Source organism: Dasypus novemcinctus, chromosome 4 (assembly GCF_030445035.2).
Source record: "Dasypus novemcinctus isolate mDasNov1 chromosome 4, mDasNov1.1.hap2, whole genome shotgun sequence".
Taxonomy (NCBI): Eukaryota; Metazoa; Chordata; class Mammalia; order Cingulata; family Dasypodidae; genus Dasypus; species Dasypus novemcinctus.
This window is the reverse complement of record NC_080676.1, coordinates 11,914,747-11,937,640: the sequence shown is the minus strand read 5'-3', so window position 1 is coordinate 11,937,640 and position 22,894 is coordinate 11,914,747. Positions and strand designations below refer to the sequence as shown.

Sequence of the window (22,894 nt, the reverse complement as noted above, 5' to 3'; positions counted from 1 at the left end):
GTGCTTTCTTAGGCTCCCAAAAAGTAAATAATTGCCATATTAACTTCCTGTGATTCAATTCCAGGAAATGTATGTGAAAATGAAAGAAATAAATGGAATCATTTATTTAGCTGCTTAACTTCTCATCCACCTTCCAACATGACCCTCTTTTATTTCATTTCTGATAGAAGCAACACAAGCGATCTTACCTCGCTCCCAACAAGCATGAACCCATCTTTTCCAAGAGTCTCTTGAAATCAACTATCATCTCACAGACATTTTTCCTAACTGGATCCCCTCCATCATCTTAGTTTGAGAGCAATCATTTCAAGACAGTTATCAATAAAATATATAGCCAGTATTGGAAGAAAGGGTTGGAAAGATAGCTATCCTGGGTCAATAAAATAATTTGTTGATGAGAGTAAGAAGGGTGATAAATATGGAAGGCTTTTTGTTAAAGCACAAAGCAGGTGACGTTTCTCTTCTTTCACGGAGGAGGAAACTGAGGCTCAGCAAAATGGAAGACTAAAACACATCCTGGGGCTTTTGTACATAGTGTTTTACTTATTTCCCTTTTCATTTTATCCAAAAGTTGTAAAAAAAAAACCACAATATAAAAAGGCCACATTATGCTAAAAAGAAATGAGACCTTAGAATGATTATTTTGAAGTTTGTTTTTTGCAACCTCAAGAATCAGCTTTCTCTAGCATTTAGGTTAGTATTTATTTTGCTGAGAATAATAGGAAAATTAAATATGGTCCTTCTTTCAGTACAGCTATGGTTTTCATCTTCTTCCTCCATTTTTCCCTTATCTTTACTATAAGTTCTTTGTCACAATGATTGTTACTTATCCTTAGCCAAATGAAAAGGGCAGAGTGTTTTTTTGCAAGTTCATTATGCTGAGAGTTTCATCTGGTACATAGGGAGAAATATGTGTTGAGATAAACAAGCTTGGGCTTGTTTTTGGAATTTGTTTGGTCACTGCTTGGGGCCTCCTACAGATTTGGGAGAGTTATTAAAATTGGACTTCGTTCTCTCTTGCCCTTTAGCTTCATCAAGAAAAAATTATTTATATTAAGTGATTTTAAAGATTTATAACTTTTAAACAAGACATTTTTCCCTTCTATAAACAAGCTCTATTAAGGGTGGCATATGAATAGATGAGACCCTTCTTGGACTGATAAGACTCCAGGTCACTAACTGTATCCTTTCTTCATACATATCCTTTCTACTTCCCCAGTTTGCATTCCATGCTCTGTCATTTCAATAACACTCTTATATACACTCCAAATTCCTTAGTCCATTATCTTTTTGGTACACCCATCTGGCAAAACCCAAACCAATGATGAACCCAGCTCCGTGCTTTGGGGGATCCTGGATCTGAGTAGCTGAGCCCTGTTGGAGAGAGTTATACACCAGTGAACTGGTTCCCTTATAATTCCTTGATCACTATCTTCAAATGGACCACCAGTACTGCCCAATTACCTATCCAATTTAACTTCTCTGGTCATTTTCACCTCAATTACTTTTTTTAAAAATTATTTTTTTATTCCTTTCTCTCTCCTTCCACACCCCCACCCCCCAGTTGTCTGCTCTGTGTCCATTCGCTGTGTGTTCTTCTGTGTCTGCTTGTATTCTTGTCAGCGACGCTGGGAATCTGTGTCTCTTTTTCGTTGCATCATCTTGCTGCGTCAGTGCTCTGTGTGTGTGGCACCACTCCTGGGCAGGCTGCACTTATTTCACGTGGGGCAGCTCTCCTTGCAGGGCGCACTCCTTGCGCTTGGGGCTCCCCTACGTGGGGGACACCCCTGTGTGGCAGGGCACTCCTTGCACGCATCAGCACTGTGCACGCATCAGCACCACATGAGTCAGGAGGCCCTGGGTTTGAACCCTGGTAGGAGGATGCTCTATGAGTTGAGCCAAATCTGCTTCTTGTTGGGAGCAGTCAATACGAGCATACACTGAGTTCAGCAATGCCAGTAACATGGCCGCCAGAGCAGAGCCCACTTCCTTGTTCTTCTTCCTCCTTGCTCATTTGTTCTCTGTTTCCCGCCACTGCCTTCCACCCCAGCAACAGCAGCCACCAATCCCTGAACCCTGCCACTTACCCCAGCAACAGCGACAGCCAATCCCTAACCACCACCTCTCCCTATCCACCGTCCCTCCCCTTCCCAAGAGTATATATGCTTTGTTCCCTCAATAAAATTTTGCAGCTTGATCAGAACCCTGTCTTGTTGTCATTCTTCGTGTCTCTTGTCCCACCATTCCTCCTTAGCAGGTCTCCGAGCCCTCGTTAGTGTCCCGCAGGTCAGGACCTTCACAGCTTCTCTCAATTACTTTCTCATACCTTTCTCTACTTCCTTCAAACCGTGAACCCTACAACCTCTGCCTTACTCTCAACAAGGACCTTACTGGGGAAACGGACTTGGCCCAGTGGTTAGGGCGTCCGTCTACCACATGGGAGGTCCACGGTTCAAACCCCGAGCCTCTTTGACCCATGTGGAGCTGGCCCGTCCGCAGTGCTGATGCACGCAAGGAGTGCCCTGCCACGCAGGGGTGTCCCCCACGTAGGGGAGCCCCACGCGCAAGGAGAGCCGCCCAGCATAAAAGAAAGTGCAGCCTGCCCAGGAATGGCGCCGCCCACACTTCCCGTGCCGCTGACAACAGAAGCGGACAAAGAAACAAGACGCAGCAAATAGACACAGAGAACAGACAACCAGGGGAGGGGGGGGAGAATTAAATAAATAAATAAATCTTTAAAAAAACAACAACAAAAAAAAAAAAACAAGGACCTTACCTCCCACTTTGCAGAGAATATGGAAGCCATTAGATGGTGACTTCTCCCATTAAGCCATAAAACATTAAAAACAGTCTACTTCTACGCTCTTCTTTTCCTTCAAATCTCTTCATCTGTCCTTTGAGTCACATCCCCTCCCATACTCTTGCTCTTATATAGTCAACTATTCCTTCTCAACTAGGACCTTTGAATTGGCTTTTAAAATTTTTAAATCTTAACTATTTAACAACAATGGCATAAATAAAAGCTTCCATTCACCTGACAACCCTTGACCTATAATTTTCTATCTCTTTCTTACACAGTCAAAACTTCCCAGAAATTTCACCATACTCACTGTCTCCATTTCCTCTCCTCTCACTCAGTCCTCAATCCACTTACATCCATCTTCCACCTCAACCGCTTTACTAAAACAGCTTATTAGATTAACAACAGCCTCCATTCCTCTAAACTAGATGGACATTTTTCAGTTCTCTTCTGAAATATCTTTTTAACAACTTGCAATACTATTGAGTGCTTCCTCCTTCTTGCAATACTCTTTTCCCTTGTCTTCCCTGACCCAATAGTCAGTTTCCTCCTACTTCTTTGGTCATTCATTCTCAGCTTATCTCCCTTTGTCCATTAAGTGCTAGTGTTAAGGTTTTATCCAAGGCCCTCTTCTCTGTTCTCTATCCCTAAGTGATTCCATCTATACTGTTGGATTCAAATAACATGAGTCACAAATTTATACTTCTGTCTATAGATGCATAAATGCAATTTATTTATTATCTCCACCTGTATGCCTGAAGACAGCTGACAGCCAATATGTCCAAAACCAAAACCATGACTCTCCGCCCAAACCTGATCCACATCCAGTGTTCCCACTTCAGTGTTGCCTCCATTCTGGTACACAAACACAAAGCTCAAGGAGTTATTCCCAATGTTCTCTCCCTCATCCAGTTGTTTTGGAAATCATCTCTCAGAACTTTACTACCTGCAGAATTTATAGTCAGGATAAATAGTTCAGAATGTTATGATTGTCATTATTTGGTTGAATTTTTAAAAAGGACTGCATAACACTAACTTTTAACACACTGAAACAAGAAAGAATTATAAATGGGGAAATGATGTAAGTGTAAAATACTGTATGAGGTCAAGTAATTTTAAAAAAAGAACAATTACCTGCCGGGAAGCATTTTGTGTTTTTAAAGAGAAAGAACATTAAGAGTGGGCATCATTCTTATTACCTTCTCAAGGTCAGAGCCACTAAATTAAACAGAACTGAGACACATAAAGGAGAGCAAGCTATAGCAGGAATTTCAAAAAGTCTAAATAGAGCAATGTCTTACCTTCTTAGATACCTGCCTTACATTTCTTACATACATGAAGTTGTAAAACAGAGTTTAAAGTTGATTTTCTATTCATAAAATCTTGTAAATGGCATCATCATATTTCTCAAGAGAGCTGTAACTTAGCCTACGAAAGAGACATCGCTTAGTGTACTTGAAAATATTCTCTTTAGTTCTAAACAGAAAGTGCTATAGATGTAGAATGAATATTTTACCCTATTCTCTCTTGGTCTTGACTGTTTCTACACTAGTAAAGAGAAAAATATTCTTCTGCAAATCCTCCTGAGAATAGAGTGCTAAATGCATCAGGATATTGAATTTGTTGGGAAAATAAGAGTTGCGTTTTGCAAATAAACCATTGTACCCATATTGAAAACTCGATATTCACAGGAGCTTTCGCAACTAATATGCCTCCTTTTGTCATTACACAGAACAACCTCCATCAGTTAATAATAAACATGACTAATTATTAACCTGAACAGATGACATCAGAGAAAACTGACATAAATTATCCCAAAATGAACTGTGAGTGAATCTGTCCATTTAATGAACCTAATTTACATGATTCTTCTCCCTGCTGTTCCCTTTGTAAATAATCTTTCATTTGACTAATTTCCAGCCAAAAGCTAAAGTCATAATTATTCTGGGCATTACATGGTTTTGATGGGTAAGCCATTCTTTCAGCCATGACTTGCAAGCTGTTCAACCCATTGATCACTACATCCTGCTGATGGCGTAGCTAGAATATTGCTCAGGTAGTCAGCTCAACGCCTTGGCCAGGGCAGACAGAGACTCTTTGTATGGGAACTCATGGGACCTAGAACCATGCTTACAGTATCCTTTGTCATTTCTACCATATGAACAACAGACAAATGTGCTTCTTTTTATGCATAACAATGAATCATCTTTGACATCATCAGAAGAATCAGTGATAGATATGCCACCTACCCAGCGCTCCAAGTTCCAGCAGACCCCTTACATCATTTTGGGAGACACAACAGGGACTCCTGCAATTTGTTTTCCATAGTTTTTTCTTGTTGACTCCAAGACCACTTTATGAAGCCATATCATTGGTTTGATCGACTACCACTTGTGGTAGTTCTTTCCAAGCAATTGAAAATTACTTTCCTTCCCTCTTTGCATCTTGGTCAAACACCTTATTCTGAGAATTGGCTCATTCTCACCTTCTACTCCCACACATTGCCTAGAAAGAAGAAAGAAGTTTAAGAAATCCCTCCTGCTCTTGCCACCATGCACACTGGAAAAAAAAAAATCAAAAGAAATTTAACATATCCTGTCACACACATACTTGCATGTGCGTGATCACATGCAATTAGTTGCCTACACAATAAAGAGGAAGAGAAGCAAGGGAAAACACATCCATCGCTTCTTTTAGTTTAAGTCTATGGGATACACTGCACGGTCAAACCATCTATTAAGGTCAAACCCATTATCTCCTTCTCTGGGCATCCAAACTGCCCTTATCAGTCATTTCAGTGAATAAAGGAATAAAGACTAGAAAATAGGATAGTTGCAGATTTGAGAAACAGTAAAAGTACTGGCACCAAGGATGGTAATGGCATCACGTCTATTATTACAGTCATTTTTATATTACCAGCATCTGAAGATTATATTATCTAGCATTCGAAGATTGTTTTGACAATTTGTTCACAGACAGATAAGACACAAAGAAGGAATAACCTTTTCAGGAAGAGACACATTTTTATGAGTGTGTACGAGTCTGAATTCGTGCGTGTATGTGTGTATGCCACACATGTCTGAACTTGAACATGTTCCAGTCACACCTTACCCAACCTGGTGATTAAATCGATCACCCAGTGGGAATTTCTACAGTTCATCTTCAGTTTCCTTGGCCATATCCATAGGAGTATGTGTCTACAAGAGCCTGATTTTTAACAAGCACTCAAGTAAATCTTGACAAATCCAGTTCTGGGTAGCTATTTGGCTTCAAATGTTATTTTCTTTATACCCTACTTGCTACGTAGATGGTGGCATTGAGTGGGGTGTTTTAAATCTAAGGATATGTAACATTTATGTAATTTAAGTATCTTTAAAAAAATAAAATATATTTTAAAAAAGAAAAACATTCAAAAAAATAAAAATCAATCTAAGGTAGACCAATAATCAACAGGAACATGTCTACAGTAAGCTCTATAAATGGTCCCTTGAGGAACCTTCCAGCTCCGAAAGTTCTAGATAAAGGCCTACTGGACATAAGGAAGCAGAAATTCTGGAGTTTGTTACACTAAGAAGTCCATTCTGTAAGGGGTCCACAAAAAAGCTCCTATCATGGGCAGCAAAGAACCCAAATATGCTCACTAGACTAGGAAATTTAGAACCGTGGTTTACACATTTACCTGTGCCTGGTTGAAGTAGCTATAGGACAGAAGCCATGTTCTGTGTCTAGTGCCTTGTGGTATAGAATGGTCTCGACTTTCACGGCTCACTCCCGCCAAGGGGCTCTCATGACACTGGTCCACATCCAGAGGTGGATTCCCGAGATTAATGAAGCTCGGGTTTCATGGCCCTTCACTTGCATGGGCCCCTTCTCAGGGGCCTGTGCTTATTTTATTTTATTTTTGTTAAGAAGAGTCCTCCCAATCAGGTAATCTTCAGGTCCCATGAAATCTGGATCCACCCCTGTCCATGTCAGTAAGCACTATCAAAAAAACACGATCAATTAATGTTCTAATTTTTATATATTTAGTAAATCACATCACAGTGAAAGGTTTCAATCCCTAAAACCCATATAGCACCCTTTTTTGTATTTGCTTATTGGAGTCATTTTGGTAGAGGAATATATTTTCCATTTACTTGAGCAGGGTTCAGAAATTGCTTAGGAAGTTTAATTCTCAAACTGGAGTCTGAAGCTACTGTTATTCCTCTCCACATCTCTTCCCAAGCACCTTGCCACAGATTCTCTACACATAATGCCATAGAAAGCAGCACACATCACCTCCTCCTAATTGTGTCAAAATTCACAAACACCCAACAATGACTATTTTGGGGTATCCTCCAATAACTCCTTCTTCAATCTAAATTTGCATTTTGCAGCCCTGACCTACAATGACTCTCCTGTCCTCCTTTGTATTTCAAGCCATTTATGAATGGACAATGATTTTTATTAAACCTTACTCTAGACCACTCAAACCATCCCAAAGACCATACATCTTTAACTCCAGGCGTTTGAGGCACCCAAACTGAACCCTTTGTGAACCAAAAGCTCAGGAGAACTAGACGCTCTTAAGCCTTCAACTCTAAAGGACCTATATAACAGAAATGCTAAAGAGCCATTTTAAAGACTTAAGTAAATTGCCTCCTAATCATACCAAGTAGTGCTATCTTGAGATAAACCCAGAGAAAAGAATTGATTACGTTCAATGGTAAGTGCCAAAGGCATCTGGACAAAGACTTTACAGCTTCAAGAAGAGTGGGAGGGATAGTCTAAAGAATTTGCTTATAAGAAGTTTCCTAGAATTAAGGGTCCTTTTCAGTTTTAATTATGATTCTGCTCCCAGCAAGCGATAAAGTTCAGATTATCCTCACTGCACAAAATATGTGAAAGTTAGGCCCTCCTAATGAAGAAAGCCTTTTGTGCTGAAGACAACTAGTGCATTTCAATGGATTTCCTGTCTCTCTTCTTTACATTACTTATACCAGTCACACATAATATCATCTTAGAGCAAATGAAAGGTACCTGTTGTTTGGACCTTAAGAGAATCATTTGTAAGAGGGAGGATAAGAACTGAGCAGTGGACCTTTGCTGAGTATCCTCTGAAATATAGATGATACGGTAAGGCAAATAATTAATATGAATTGCATCTGAGATAAGGTCAGGAATCTGTGCTCCTATTCTAGTAAGAATCTTGAAAATGGCACAGAGGGCCTCAGGAAAGCTGCCAACGGCCTGAAGAGAAACCTCTTTGAGTTTCTTCAAAGACTCCACCAACAATAGAATGGTTGGGCTGGGGAGGCCCATCTGGTTTTCCATGAGAAATTCCACCCACTCCTTAGTGCCTGTGATGGGCACACAAGTAAGTATCTAGTACATGTTGAATCAGCAGGTAATCAAAATGGTCCCCTAGTTAAACGATAGCAGTAACACTAATGTATCCCAAGGAGAGACTTGCTTCATTGCAGGTGGCGATGGGAGTTCTCTTTCGACCTCTGTTCCTTGTTTTACTTATTTGCCTTTTGCTTAACTTCTGTATCCTGAATGGTTGTGCACAGAATCTGGAACCTAAGGTTTTATTAGGCCTTTCAAGCATGAAATTATAGTTTGTTGGCTGACAACGCACAAGGGTGCCCAAGAGACTAAGTGTGATATAATGGGACTGAGGGCCTCTAACATGAATTTAATCAACCATGATTCCAAGTCACTTATTATTTTGTTTACAATGGCATGATGCAAAAAGTGCTCATGTTGTGTCCTAAATGCTTTCGAGATTTCTCCTATACATTAGTCTTTCACTCAGTTGTTTTTTTCCATGTCAGTTAACACCTTTTAAGAGTTGTAATTGCATGTAGCATACCCCATAATCCAGCCAACAACTCCCTTTTACAGAAGCAGTTGTCACTCCCAGAGTCATATTAATAATTGGAAAACAGTGAATTGGCATGAACCTAATAATTAGAACTGAATGCAGCCAAGCTCAGCTTTGGGACAGGAAAGGAAATCATCTGACTAGCCGTGGTTATCTAGAATTCCAGAGTACACCTCAACAATCACTCTTTTAGTAATAACTATTGTTCACCAGCGCTAAAGCATTTTAAATGATGTGGCAATATAATGTAATGGAAAGCCTTAAGAACATCAGTGAAAAGAATCTGAAGAGCAATTAATTCACATTAAGAAAATAAAGTAATAATAAAGTAGTACATGGATATGGAGGGTGGGGGGTGGGATGCAAAGCCAAGCAGGGGAGGGGGAAAGGAATGCCATCCGCTGAGTGAGAACTGAGCAGCATGAGACTCAAGCAAGAAAATCCCACCCAAGGCTTGAGCTGAGTAGGTGAGCAAGACAGCTGGAAGCTGCGTCTGTTCCTTCCAGCCACTCTGCTTACATGCAGCTGTGCAAATTGTAATTAACTACAAAAGAATAAGAGGACAGCCAATGCCAACTAGCAGGGGAGGAGTCTGAGGGCACCTGTCCAAGGAGCCACATAATGAACCTCCACCCCAGAAGGAGCGCTAATGAGATGATTGCAAGTTAGAGTAAGGCAGAATTCCAGGGACTTGCAAACAATTATTGATCATGATTGAGAGCAAAGCCATTGGGGCAGGTAGCAGCACAGGGAGTTCAAACCTCCATGCCTCGGGCTGTTGGTGATAAGATTTAACTTATGGAATCTGAGTCTCAACGGTCCCAGCATTCTCAACCACTCCTTGGCTGTAATTCTAATAAGCCAGCAATACCTAATAAAGGAGAGAAGCAAAGAAATTTTCAGTTCACATAGCATTCTTTTATGTCACAAGTTAAAGGTAGCGTGATGTGGTCAAACTTAGAAGGGCTTTGGATTTGAAACAAAGGGCTTCCAACCTCTGGCCCTTTCACCTAATACCTCACTGACTTGGGCAAGTCACGTAACTTTTTCAAATCTCTTTTTCCTAATTATTAAAATGGGGGAAAGCTGTTGTGATAATGATAAACTTCCCTACACCATAAATGATTATTTTATTCCCCTGGCAGCTTAGTTATACAACCCTCAGACTATTTTACCTTGTCTTTACCATGAAGATGGTAGATTTTCCCTGGGCCATTCTGATTCTTTTCTTCAAACCAGTGGCTGTGATGAGCAGAAGCAAGCAGCTGTAAGACTGTCACCTGGTTTGCTGTGCAGTCAGGTGTATCATTATTTCTAAAGTATCATTTAAATATATTTGCATGCATGTCCCAAGATCTGTACACACAGATGGTTGGGAATTAGTTAAATTAGAAATAAGTGATTAAGCTGAGCAGCCTAGCTCTCTCTTCCTTTCCTCCTCCTCCTCTCTCTATAGGTTTCATGAAGGTGTTTGTTAAATATAACACTGACCTGCCTGCCTGTCAGGATTTTCAGTCTGACACAAAAAGCCACAAAGACCAAATCAGACCAAAAATGTTTGCAATGTCCTTCTCTTTGCCATTTTTTTTTTTTTTTTTTTTTTGGTGCAAACTGAAATATACAGAAAGCAGGATTTAGTTTTATTATAAGAAGCTCTTAAAATGTACTTAGGCACAACTGGGCTGACAGCCATAACACCGTGGCATCTCCATCAAAATGAGATGCCTTCTTTCTTGAAACTCTCCAAGACCTCCAAGATAGCAGAGCCGGTTTTTCAAGTTGGTCTAAGAAGTACACATTTCAGGGAAACAGATTTGGCCCAATGGATAGGGTGTCCGCCTACCACATGGGAGGTCCAAGGTTCAAACCCTGGGCCTCCTTGACCCGTGTGGAGCTGGCCCAAGCACAGCACTGCTGCACGCAAGGAGTACCGTGTCACGCAGGGGTGTCCCTCACATAGGGGAGCCCCACGCGCAAGGAGTGCGCCCCCTAAGGAGAGCCGCCCAGCACAAAAAAAGCTCAGCCTGCCCAGGAGTGGTGCCATACACACACAGAGAGCTGACACAGCAAGATGACGCAACAAAAAGAAACACAGATTCTGGGTGCCACTGACAAGAATACAAGTGGACACAGAAGAACACAGCGAATGGACACAGCAGACAACTGGCGGGGGGGGGGGGTGGTAAGGAGAGAGAAATAAATATTTTTTAAAAGTACACATTTCACATCTCTCCAAAAAAAAAAGGGTCCAAGTAAATAATGTTTTATTTAAAGGGACATCCATGTCAGTCTCATACACAAGTCACTTGATTGGCACTCAAGGATCCCTCCCTCCTTCTTTTACCATTTTCCTCAAGGATAGAAATGCTAAAAGCATCATGGGTTCCTCTCTGGCCCTGACAAGAAGGAGTGATGGGTTCTGACTCTCAGAGAACCTAGACAGATGCTCCTCCTTCCACCAAAGAGAAGGCACAGGGCTAGGAAGAAAGGAGCTTGGATGCAAGGCTGGGGATTTCCCCTCTCTTTCTTTTGTTCCTGAAAAACCTTCATCAGGACTTGTCAATCTGCCTCTCAAGTAGCAGTTTCCAAACCTGCAGGCAGCTCTGAAGGTTTGGTTGCCAGGTCCCTCCCCTGAAGATTCTGACTCAGGCAGTCTGGGAGAAGGGCGGGGGGTCTGCCGGGTAAGCCGTTTCCCAGAGGATTCTGCTGTGAGAGGCGAACAGGAAAGTTTTGGGAAAGTACAGAAGTTCTGCAAAAGTGCTGCCTGATCAGACTGAAGTATACCTGACTGATTTAGGGCATTTTTGAATCATCAGATCCAGGGAATGAGCAGGCAAGAGGAGTGGATGCATTCTCCTTAACCCTTTGGAAGTAGGCAGTTCGCACCATTTGAATTCGGCTGATATTCTCTATCAGGTAACATCCAGGCAGGGCACAGGTGATGTCCGGGTAGAGCACTTGTACCAAAATGCAACTTAAGGAAGGTGGTAAAAGCCCCAGGAAGGTGTAGAGTCTTTCTTTATGGAGTAATGAAACTGTTCTAAAATTTTTGAGATGATGAATGTACAACATTGTGATTATACTAAAAGCCATTGATTATACACTTTGGATAGAATAGCCAGAAACAGCAGCTATGTACAGTGGGGGAAGCATAGAGAGATTGAGAGGTGAGAAGTTTTCTTGTTTGTCTGGTTTTTGTTTATTATTGTTGTTAAAATAATGAAAATGCTCTAATAATGATTGAATATAATCATTGACAAAATCATATGCATTTTGGGAAAGTCCAGATTTTGCTTCCTCCCTGTGGGCATCTATTACTTTTCATAAGCCGACCTCCAACAACTCTCTCCTAATATGCTGTCAGGGCTGTTAAATCAGAAACTTTATCTTTAAATCCATTTTCAGTCCATCAGTCATGGAGTCAGGGCCTGAAGGTAGAGCCAGATTTGTAAGAGTCAAGCTCCTGGACTTTGCAACAGTTTTTCCTGCAATGCTCAGACTACTTTTTCCAGACAAGCACAGGAACAAAACTGGATTTCCAGATGACTAAACTTGCAAGAAGTCTGAAAGACTGACATATGCAAATGTTTTCATCAGAATTCTAGTGCAGTGCACTTCACACCAATTATAGCAGTTTTATTTTTTCAAATATAAAATTAATAAAAGCAAAAGTACTCTGGTCGAAGACAGGATGGAAGGCTTACAACCTAGAGCTCATCCTCTCCGCCTCCTTCGGTCCTCCCCATGGCATCCACCAAGGCCCCCCACGCCCACCAAGCCATCCTGGGGTTCCACAGAACCCAGCTGCAAAACCCGGTTCTAGGGTCCCCTTCCAACGATAGATAAAAAAGCGAATGCTAAGGAAATGCATATGATTTTGTCGAGACAATAAATCATAACAAATAAATAAAACATCCCCTACTTGGCTCCACTGTTAGGAATTCATACAATCTGATCACTGAAAGCAGCAGACCCGGAGTTTGTAATGCGGCACTCTGGTGCGGTCCACTGCTGGCATGCTTTATGATCAGGACAAGCCGTGAAGCCCACCTCGCTGCGGTAGAGTGCCCCTCCCCAAGCCCAGGCTCCAGGGCCTGTCACCAGGACCACAAAGCAGCCTGCCACTTTGGAGATGAAATCCCGCTTGCCACATTAAACGCTCATCATGGATGCTGGCCGTTATAGCTGCTCTGGTGGTATAGCCTTGGTGGTATAGAGAAATTCTAGAATTAAAGCTCTAGGCCGAGTAAGAATTTAGTCTTTAATGCAAACACTTCTGCTACCACTAGTCTCCTACCTACGAGTTCTGAAACAATCCAAATAATTAGGCAGCCACAGAGCATTGCTTCCTTGTTAAATAATAACTGGAGAAACAAATCCAAGTTTTAGAAAAGCTTGCAAAAGGACATTTAAAGTGAGCCATCATGTCTCTGAACTTTTGATATTTCTCTGTACTGTGTGGTCACAGCCAAGTAAACCAGTCCGGTGAGGACGATGTGTGATGTGCGTATCGTGAGGATTTGACCTCGCTGAACACAGTGTGAAAGCACAGTTCCTGACTGGTGGGGATGACCTGTCCTGACCACAGGGACATGCTCATGTTTCCATCAGTTCCCAAAAAGAAACTATAGGAGGTGTAAAGTCTCCATTTCCTGGGCCAAAGGCCACCCAGCCTACTTCACAGCAGGAGGCGTAAGCGTTATAGTCCCTGAAAGAGAACTTGATCATGCCCAAGACTAGCAGCACTCTCCAGCTGCTTTCTCTTGTATTTCCTGTCTTTTATGTGTGATTCATACAAGAGCCCTGAGAGCAACATGGAGAGTGGAAAGGATATAGCTTCTGGCATTGGATTGCCTTACCATCACAAGCAAGCTACTGAAGGTCTCCGAGACCTGGTTACCACATATATAAAGTAAGGATAATTAAATACTTATTAAGAAGATGAATATGCATATTCAATGAAACATGTATCTACATACAAGTCAGCAGCCACATAGAAGATCCTCGAGAAAGCATGGTCGTTATAGTAGTACTGCTTGAGTAAAGACCAAAAAGCAATGGCAACTTCCCCAAGTCACCCTCCCTCCTCCCCAAGTTGATACTGAAGAAGGATAAAACCTCTTTTGCTTAATAAATGTCTCCACAATCTGATACCCAAACAAGTGGATCTCAACCCTCATGCACATGAAACACCCGAGGCATTGTTTAAAAAAAAAAATTCTAGATTACTTGATCTGGGGTGGGGCCATACCATAGATATTTTTAACAAGCATCCCAGGTATTTCAATGTTAAGCCACGTTTGAGAATCACTGAATTAAACTATTAAGCAGTTTTCCTACTCATTTTCCTGATTTGCTCATTTCCCTATTCTGATTTGTTCTGTAGTCCACCTGTAAGAGAATCATCCTAATTATCAAACCCGATCTTATCATCACTCTATTTGAAAACCTCAGTTAGCTTCCTTGGCCTGTAGCAAAGGCATCAAATATACCTCTCCTACTCTCCTATGTACCATGTCCAATAACTTGGTAACTCGGTGGTGGCTTCCTGTGGAGAGAAGCCTGTGGAGAGAAGCCTTCAGTGGTTATCATGGTCTCAGCAGGGAAGAACGCCTTCCACAGCAGCTCAGGGATGCCTGCCAGGAGGTTAGAAGGGTGCGGCGAGAGGCTGGGATTTGCCATTCTCTGCATTTGGGATAAAGCCAAAGCTTGCACATGACATGGAAAATCCTTCACAGGTTAGTAGGAGACAGAATGCAGGTTGAGAAGAGGGAACTGATGCTGAATGTATATAGAATGTTTAATAAGGTTGATTGTAAATATGTAGAAATGGATAGAAATGATGGTAAACGATCTTAAAAAGGATAACTCACATTGTTGACTTATAAATGGGATTGTGACTGAAAAGGCTAGCCTAGGGAGGTTAATGTTAATTGAAAGACAGCTAGAGGATAATGCAGGGACTGTGTAACAGTGATTTTGGTGGTAGATGAGGATTGTGGTTAATAAAACAAATACAAGAATGTTCCTCTACTATAAGGTGTTAAGAATACAGTGATACATGGTAACGAATACAACTAATGTAACTTATAGACTATAGTCAATGGGGATATTGTAATAGTTTTGTAGCAAAGGCAAAGAAGTTACTATACAAATAATAAAGTTTTAAAAAAAGGAATGTGGGATTTAATTTTCTGAGATGTAAATATGATCTCTTTTTTTTTCATTCTCTTCATCAACAAGGAGATCCTGGTGATGTCATTTAATCAGTCTATGCTCATTTTATACATCTTTCTCAACACAGGAGAAACAACCCAAGTTTGTTTTTAGGATTAACTAAGTTAAATGTGCCTGGACGGGACTTTCTAAAGTAATGCTTCCATAATTTGTTAAGCTGCCTTTTATCTGTTATTTTATTTTTCGGAGTTGAAATAAAGTCTAAAAAGGAAGAAAAAGGTGATCGTGCACAGGTCATTTCTCCAGCTGCCTTTCCTGTCTATGAGCTGCTATACCCACAATCAATTTCTTATTTTTCCTCCAAACCTGAATCTTAAACTCCATGACTTTGCTCACACTATTCTCGCTGCCTGACATGGCCTTGCCCTGCATTCTCCCTGTTTCACTCCCTAATTCTTCCTCAAGGTTCAGTCTGAATGTCCCCTTTTCTGCAAAGATCTCTATGACTGCCCCAGCTATAGTCTTCCCTCTACCTCTTTGCTTGCATAGCATTTTCCCCCTATTTTTACAACTGAATTTGTCATGCCAGATGGTAATTTACTCTGTGTTTACACGCTGAACTCCCCTAATATATGATGCACAGTACCTGGTACATCCTGAATGCTCCGTAGATATCTGTTGAACGAATGAGTGAATGAATGAATGTACTTCTTGGTGACAGATAGTGTCCTTACTCATCTTTGTTTCCCCGGTGCTCAGCCAGTAACTGGCACATAGTAGGCGTTCAGGAGGAGTCTGCTGAGTGGCTGGATCAGTGACTACAGGCTCTGCTGCCACCCATATGGCACAGTAATCTGGGCTCAATCTGAGTCACACATCACAATCTGCCAGAAAACTTCCATCTGGAGAGACCACTCCCCACGGCAGCTTTTCCTTTCAGTCTTCAGGCCTGTTTTGTTCCTTATTCAACAGGAAATAATTGAATGCTAGCACTGACTCAAAAATAACTCGGGAAGCTATAAAAATTGCAAAAGGTCTATTAGAAATATCATGCAGGATGCTTTATGGCAGCCCTGCAGAGCCGCAGACCCCTAGCTCCCAGGGTTCCTTCATGCATCTATGTGGCACGTGTTCTTAGGCACATGGTCAAGGCAGCTTACCAGCCCCTTTGCTAACTTCTCAAGTGAAACTCAGCCCAGCTACTGCTCAGTGCAGCAAAACTGGTCAGATGGAGGAAAGGGAAAATGCTCAGGATCTGTTCCGGATTATCCCTAATCAGTCAGTGCTGTACAGGACAAATGTTACCTCAATCCTTTCTCACCCTCCCATCTGAAATGTGAGATCGGTGTTCCATTAACTAAAGGTAAGATTCCACCTGAAATGAAGACGATGCTGAGATCCACAAAGAGTTAAGCTTTTTTGATTCTTGGTAGTTTATTCATTTACAAAGGCATTGCTACAGAGCAGAAACTACTTTGGCTCTATGCATAAGTGGAATATCTAATATAGAATTACATTATAATGAAATATGCATAAATGCAAGCCTCATAAAGGGCTTTTCATGTTCTGCAGGCATCCAGAAGTTTAAAATGCAGATAATCTTATTTTAGTTACTGCTCAAATGATGATACATCAGGTTAATATGCTTAATTAAAAGTCACATTTGAAACATTCAAAGGGATAGTTAATTTGCTATTGACATTTGCCATAACACAGTTAAGCATTGTGGAAACAAGATAATGGGATATATCTATATTTGTGTCACTTCTGCAAAGAACAGAGAGAACATGTTTTATGATTTTCATGAAACAACATGTGTTTGACACTCAGAAAAAATGTAGCTAGCCCTGCCCTAAAAACTATTTGCCATTAGTCATAAATTTTTCTTAAAGAGAGTACTCTTAGCTAAAGCATGGAACTGTCCATTTTTAACTGAAGATTAATTAGGAAGAGATATTTCCAGACCCATTTATTTCACAGTTCACACCTTTTTGGTTGACTTCCAGGCACATTTCTTAGAAAGGGACCAAGACGGTCTCCTTCAGTTTCTGATGCACCTTTCCCAATACTGACTGTGTGATTTGGGAAGAAATAGAGTCCACTCCTTACCTACCACTCAGTACTGAATTTAAAATGAAACGACTGAGCTGCTTCTCCTCACAACCATCTGCGCTTCCAATTTACAAAGTTGTATCCTTTCATTCTTGTGCCCTAAAGTCACGTTTGCTTTCAAATGCAATTGTGCCAGGACTCATCTCTGCGCCCGCAGGCTGCTCTGGCCGGTCCCTGCCACGCTGGCCCTCACCTCACATCTGTCCCTGCCACCTGGGAGTCAGCGCCTGGGGCGGGGGTCACGGCCGGGCCAAATTCCTCATTCCATGAATTGCACTCTAGGTCCTTCGAAGACTCTGTCTCCGGATTTCATTCTAATTACCTTCCTTCGTGTAGGATGGAGAAAAAATACAAGGGTCAGAAACATGTACCGGGCACGTGGACTGAGGTCCCGGGGACACATACTCCAAGGTCCTGCCAGCAAGGACTCCAAAGCCACTTAGGGAAGAAGGGAAGCGCCGCGTGCGGAAAGGGATACTGCTGAGCAGCCGAAGGGATTAATAGAACAGAAGTGAAGCTCCCTCTGCCAGAAAGGCGAGCGCATTTCCCATCAGCAGCCGGTTACCGGGACCAGAGGGCGCCAGGTGGCACCCACAGGGGCCACGCGCGCAGGAGGCAGGGGTGCGCCAGCAGGACCCCGTGTGCTGGGGATGTAGGATGGCGGGTTGGGTGAGCCCAGTGTCACCAGTGTTCTCACACACACACCCTACCCTAAGAACTTGATGGGAAATCCAAATTGTTTTGCTAACCAACGATTTCAACTTTCATGTCAATAGAGATCTGCGGTTGCCAGCATAGACAGGACTTTACTAGTGCTCCAACTTTACTTTTCATTTTGGCTGTTCTGTTCCTCGTGGCGCTACTGAGTATCCTGCTCTGCCCTGGTTCTTATCTTTTTTTTTTTACTCACTTATCAACTCTCCTACTGCCACCTCCACCCCAATCACACACACATACAGCCTACAAATAAATTACCAGTTCTGTAAGGTTGTCCTTAACAGGAAGCATCCCCTGCTCCGCAGGATTTATGGTGAGCATTATGGAGCAAAGCGTGACTTGGGTCATTGCATGCTCGGCTTCTGAAGCAACTCCCTGCCCTTAAATGGGTGGATTCTTGCAAATGGGTTGTTTGACACCACGACCCTTTTAGAGTATCAACAGGCAAAAGTGCCCAGAGGAAAGGTTAACTGGAGTGGAAATTCAGGCAGCCACCGCAGGCAATGAGGTCCTAATTTCAGATTTCTTTGGCAAGATCCTTTAAACGGCAGAACCCAGTCAAGCAAAGAAGACAGCACAGTATTAACAGCTCAAAGCGTGCACACATGTGGTGTTAACAGGGAGGAAAACCCCAAGGGCTCTTAACAGTCTTTGGGATCCATAACAAACAGGATGTTGGGAGGTTTGGGGGGCATGGGATGGGGAGATGTGGATCAAGCAATCAGGAAGAACAACTCACATACCTTGTAGCAGCTAATGACACTTGGTGGTAGAAACCAGACCGGGCTGTGCACAACCACGGAAGGCTAGGAAAGTTCAAGCCAATTACCACGGGGTTAGGGAGTGACAGAAATTAGTTCCAGCTAGGGAGTCAGAGGTCTGATAAAGGACATAGCATCCAACTGGGCTTTGAATACCGTTCAGGGTTTTGAATTAAGGAGATGGGGGAAGGTGATGTATTGAACAGGGTCAGGGCATGGAGACTTCAGTGTTACAGCAGCATCGCATTAAGATGGTGGGACAGGTTCACCTGATACTTGATGGTTCACTGTGGCTCTGCACAAAAGTTCACTGAAACAATCTTTAATATGATTAAAGATCATAAAACCAAAGAGATTACAAACTATTCTACAGTGTTTAAAGGAAGCTCAGATTCTGATTTCTAGAGATCTGTCTATTCTTGATTAGTACTTGTGCATGCAGCACAACTATCACCATGTAGACAAACTCGCCCTGTTGGCACGCATTGCAAGCAGGAAGGGAGGAGCCTTGCAGAATGTTTATTTTCTTAGTAAAAATATCTTTTTCTTACTAAGGTTTACATCTTCTAAGGGAACATGCAAGTTGGAGATTGGACTCCTTAGTGCTCAGAGAAATCAGAAGGAATGCAGAAGAACTGGCACTGCTCCTTATTTTAAAAATTACTACATGTACTTGATTTTTCCTGTAGATAATCTGGAAAGTCTGCAACTACTACCACTTCCTAAATAGTGTACAAAAATACCTACCAAGATTTTGATGTCAAGATGTCCTGTTAATCCTAAATTACATTCAAAGTATTACCCCTAAGTGTACTGAAAAGGAAAGATGTTAGGGGGACATTTCCATATGTCCATAGATGACAGATTTTATGGAAGAAACAATAATAGGCAGGGGGGAGGGCTGAGGGCCAGGGGAGAGTTCAGTGAATAGGAATCAATTAAGTTCAAATGATTAAGAAACAGGAAAAGCTTCAGGGAAATGAAATCAATATCCACGAGTAGCAATAAGAGATGGAAAAAATAAAACAGAAAAGCTATGTCTCCTTTTCTTCTTGTATTAAAATCCACGTTTGCTCCATATGGCACGTGCTAAGAGCCTCCTCCATTTTACACTGCCTGATGCAATGTCTAAGCTGTTTTCCATCTTTTCTCCCACATTAAAGAGGAAAGTTCCTTTACTGCTCATTTACCCCTCCTCTACCCTACCCCCATAAGTCTACTTTTATAGATTTTGTTCTTTACTTGTGAGAGGTAGTCGTTGCTTGAGAGGAAGTTTAGCTCTCACTTGGATTTGTCATTTGCCATTTTTGGAACATTCAAACTTCCTTCCTCATTCTTTTCTGTCTGAAAGAGCTTCTACAAGTGAATTAAGTTGTTATTTTAGAGGAATATGTTTCCAACACCCTTCCCCCAACCTCATACTCTCAAAATACTTGCAAGAATCAATTCTGAGCTTTTTCAACTAGAATTATCCTAAAACTTATGTAGACTCTGTGTACTGACAGAGTCAAGGAGCTCATTGCTGCTGGGGGAAAAATACTTTATTTCACCACAAGATATATGATTGGTCTCTGTTACCATTAATAAGAATGAGATAAGAGAAAATGGGCTCCTGATACAGACATATGCAACCACTGACTTTAAGTGCTTAAAGATAGAATGCATCAATGATTCAAGAAATAAGTTTTTAGTACCTACTAAGTGCCAGGCACTGACCTAGGTGGTGGGGGTAGAAGACATGGCCCCTGTTACCATGGAGCTTATAGTTCAGCATTCTCATGGGGAAGAAAAACAAAAGGTGACTTAAGTGAGTAGAATAATGACACAGTGTGGTAACTGTGCCATGATGGAGAATAACCACAGAGGGGAGAAGCTGCATTCGAGAAGGTGGTCAGGGAGGGCCTTGGTGGAACCTAGACTGGAAGTGAGAAGCATCGGCCATCGGAGGAACTGCGGGAAGAGCCTTCCAGGCAGAAGGAGCAAAGGCCTAGGAAGGAAAGGCTTTAGGATTAGAAATGGAGGGCACCAGTGTGGCTGGAGTGTGGGGAGGGACAGCGTGAGGAGGGAGATGCCAGGGAAAGCCAGAGAGGCCAGCAGGGGTCAGATCCTGCTGGACCGGGGGCCGGGGCACAGAGTATGGAGTGTATTCTGAGGAAAAGAGGCATCCCTCAAAGGGTTTTAAGCAGGGAAGTCATGTGGTCTAACTTATTTGTACAGTTCACCCTTGCTGCTGTGAGAACCGTAGGAGGGCACGTGTGGCCTCTGGGAGAGCAGTCAGGAGGCTGCAGTTTCAGTCCACGCAAGAGGCAGTGGTGGCCTGCACCAGAGCGCTTGAGGTGGCCGAAGACGTAGAGAATCTGGATGCTCTGAGATCTAGTCTGGAGGTAGAATCACAAGACTTTAAGTGCAGTAGATATGGGGGTTGGGTGAGGGAGTAGAGGAGAAATCAGGACTGACTTGAGCAACCATGTGGAAGGTTGTGAAGAGTCCAGTCTCAGATGGAATTGGATATTTTCAAGTTGTGTAATCCTCCTGGTTCTCAATCATCCTTCTCAAGAGAGCAGAGCCCCTCTCACATCACAAATCCATCTCTGTTAAGCCCCGGGCATCCTGCTAATACCACAGGCAACTCCTTGGCAGCCTTAGATTTGAGATTTGCCAATAGAGATATTGAGTTTTCCATTGGATATGAGTCTAGAGTTCAGAACCTAAAAAAATAGAATTTTTTTAATCCTTAGAGGCTGTTGACAGCCATGGATGGGGACACCCAGATCTCTTGTCTTTGGAGAAAGGCAAGAGAAACCAGGTCACATCCTTAAGGAACACTGCTATTTAGACATAGGTAGAGGAATAGGAGTCTATGAGGAAGACTAAGGAGAGGCCAATGAGTATGAGGCAGCAGAGGGCAGGGTCCTGAGAGCTCAGTGAGGACAGTGTGTGGAAAAGAGTGTCCTCCAGCTGCTGAGGGAGCCAGGAAGGGGTCCTTTCCACTGGGCAACATGGAGGTCATTGGTGACCTTGACAAGAGCAGATTCCGTAGAGTGACAGAAGAAAAAGCCACATGGGTGTATATCCAGAAGAGACTACAAATAAAGAAGTGGAGACAATGAGCCTAAATTAACTCTTTTGAGTGGCTGAGCTCTGAAGGGAAAGAAAAATAAAAATGAAGCAAAAAGTGGAGGGGAGTTAAATATGGGAGATATTAGATCATATTTGTGTCCCATTAAACACTGTGCTGTTTTCCACACAGTAAGGTGGGAGAAAGCAATGATGAAAAAGTGAATCAAAAAGGAGGTCTCTGAAAAGGTGTCAGAGGATGGAATCCATGAGGACGGACTGGACTTTGGGAAGATGACAAATAGGTAGAAGAAAGAGAAGGCAGAAGTGAAGTAACAGGGAAGAGCAGGGAAGACAGGTTTGGAAGTTTCAGAGTAGGAATATGGGATGGTTCTCATCTACTGTGTTGATGGCTCCTCTTTATTTTCAATAGGGTATGTGATAAGGCCATCAGTTGGGAAGGCTAGAGTATAGAAAAGCTGGGCAAGTCATTTCAGGGAGTGGGAAAGCAAATCTTCTAAAAAAAAAATACAATAGGATCATTGTCACGGTTGAGTGCCTGTAGCAGTTTGATATGGTTATGAATTCCAAAAATAGATACTGGATCATGTTTGTGATCTGGTCTGTACCTGGGGGTGATTGAGTTATGATTAGGGCTTTGATTGGGCCACATTATTAGGGCATTGAGTCCCCACACCTTGGTGGGTGGGGACTCACAGATAAAAGGGATGGCAAAGGACAGAGTTGAGGGTTCTTAATGTTGGAGTTTTGATGTTGGAGTTTGATGCTGCAGTCTTAAACTGGAGCCCCGGGGAGAGAGACAGAGCTGTTCGCCTGATAGTCTACAGCTGACTTTGTGGAGAAAACAGGAGCTGAGCCCAGAGGAACCCAGGAAGCCTGAACCCTCACAGACATCAGCAGCCATCTTGCTCCAACACATGAAAATAGGCTTTGGTGAGGAAAGTCACTTATGCTTTATGGCCTGGTATCTGTAAGCTCCTACCCCAAAATAAATACCCTTTATAAAAACCAACCCATTTCTGATATTTTGCATCAGTACCCCTTTGGCTGACTAATACAGTGCCTAACTGAGGTTTGTTACCACAACTCGATCAAGTAATTTTCTCCAATGCTGCCCAAAGAGAGCAGCATTCTTACTTCCTACAGTAGTAAAGGACTTGCCAGAAATTGTGTCCTAGTTCAGGTGCTAACACCTGGTCACTTCAGATATGCCTACCAGCCTCAAAGCTCAGAAAAAATGAATTCCAGATGCTCCATGGGTACCTGATAACAAGAGATACCCAGCAAGTGCCAACAGAGGATGAAAATGGATATAGGGAGAAATTTCTTCTTATTCTTCTCCCATCCCCTTCAAATTATTTATTTCTCCAATAAATAGGTCCA

At 42.3% G+C, this 22,894-nt stretch overlaps 1 protein-coding gene across 2 annotated transcripts in view; it reads left to right on the top strand.

Annotated features, from left to right (window-relative positions):
* Positions 1 to 22,894, top strand: part of SLC9A9 (solute carrier family 9 member A9) — a 615,414-nt gene that overhangs the window by 524,445 nt on the left and 68,075 nt on the right. The window contains exon 15 of one of the 2 annotated variants that reach the window (XM_058295118.2): positions 12,605 to 15,121. The exons of the other annotated variant lie outside the window; for it this stretch is intronic. The gene's annotated coding sequence lies outside the window, so the exon portion shown is untranslated. Of the gene's footprint in view, positions 1 to 12,604; positions 15,122 to 22,894 lie in introns of those variants that run through there. 2 annotated transcript variants of the gene reach the window in all.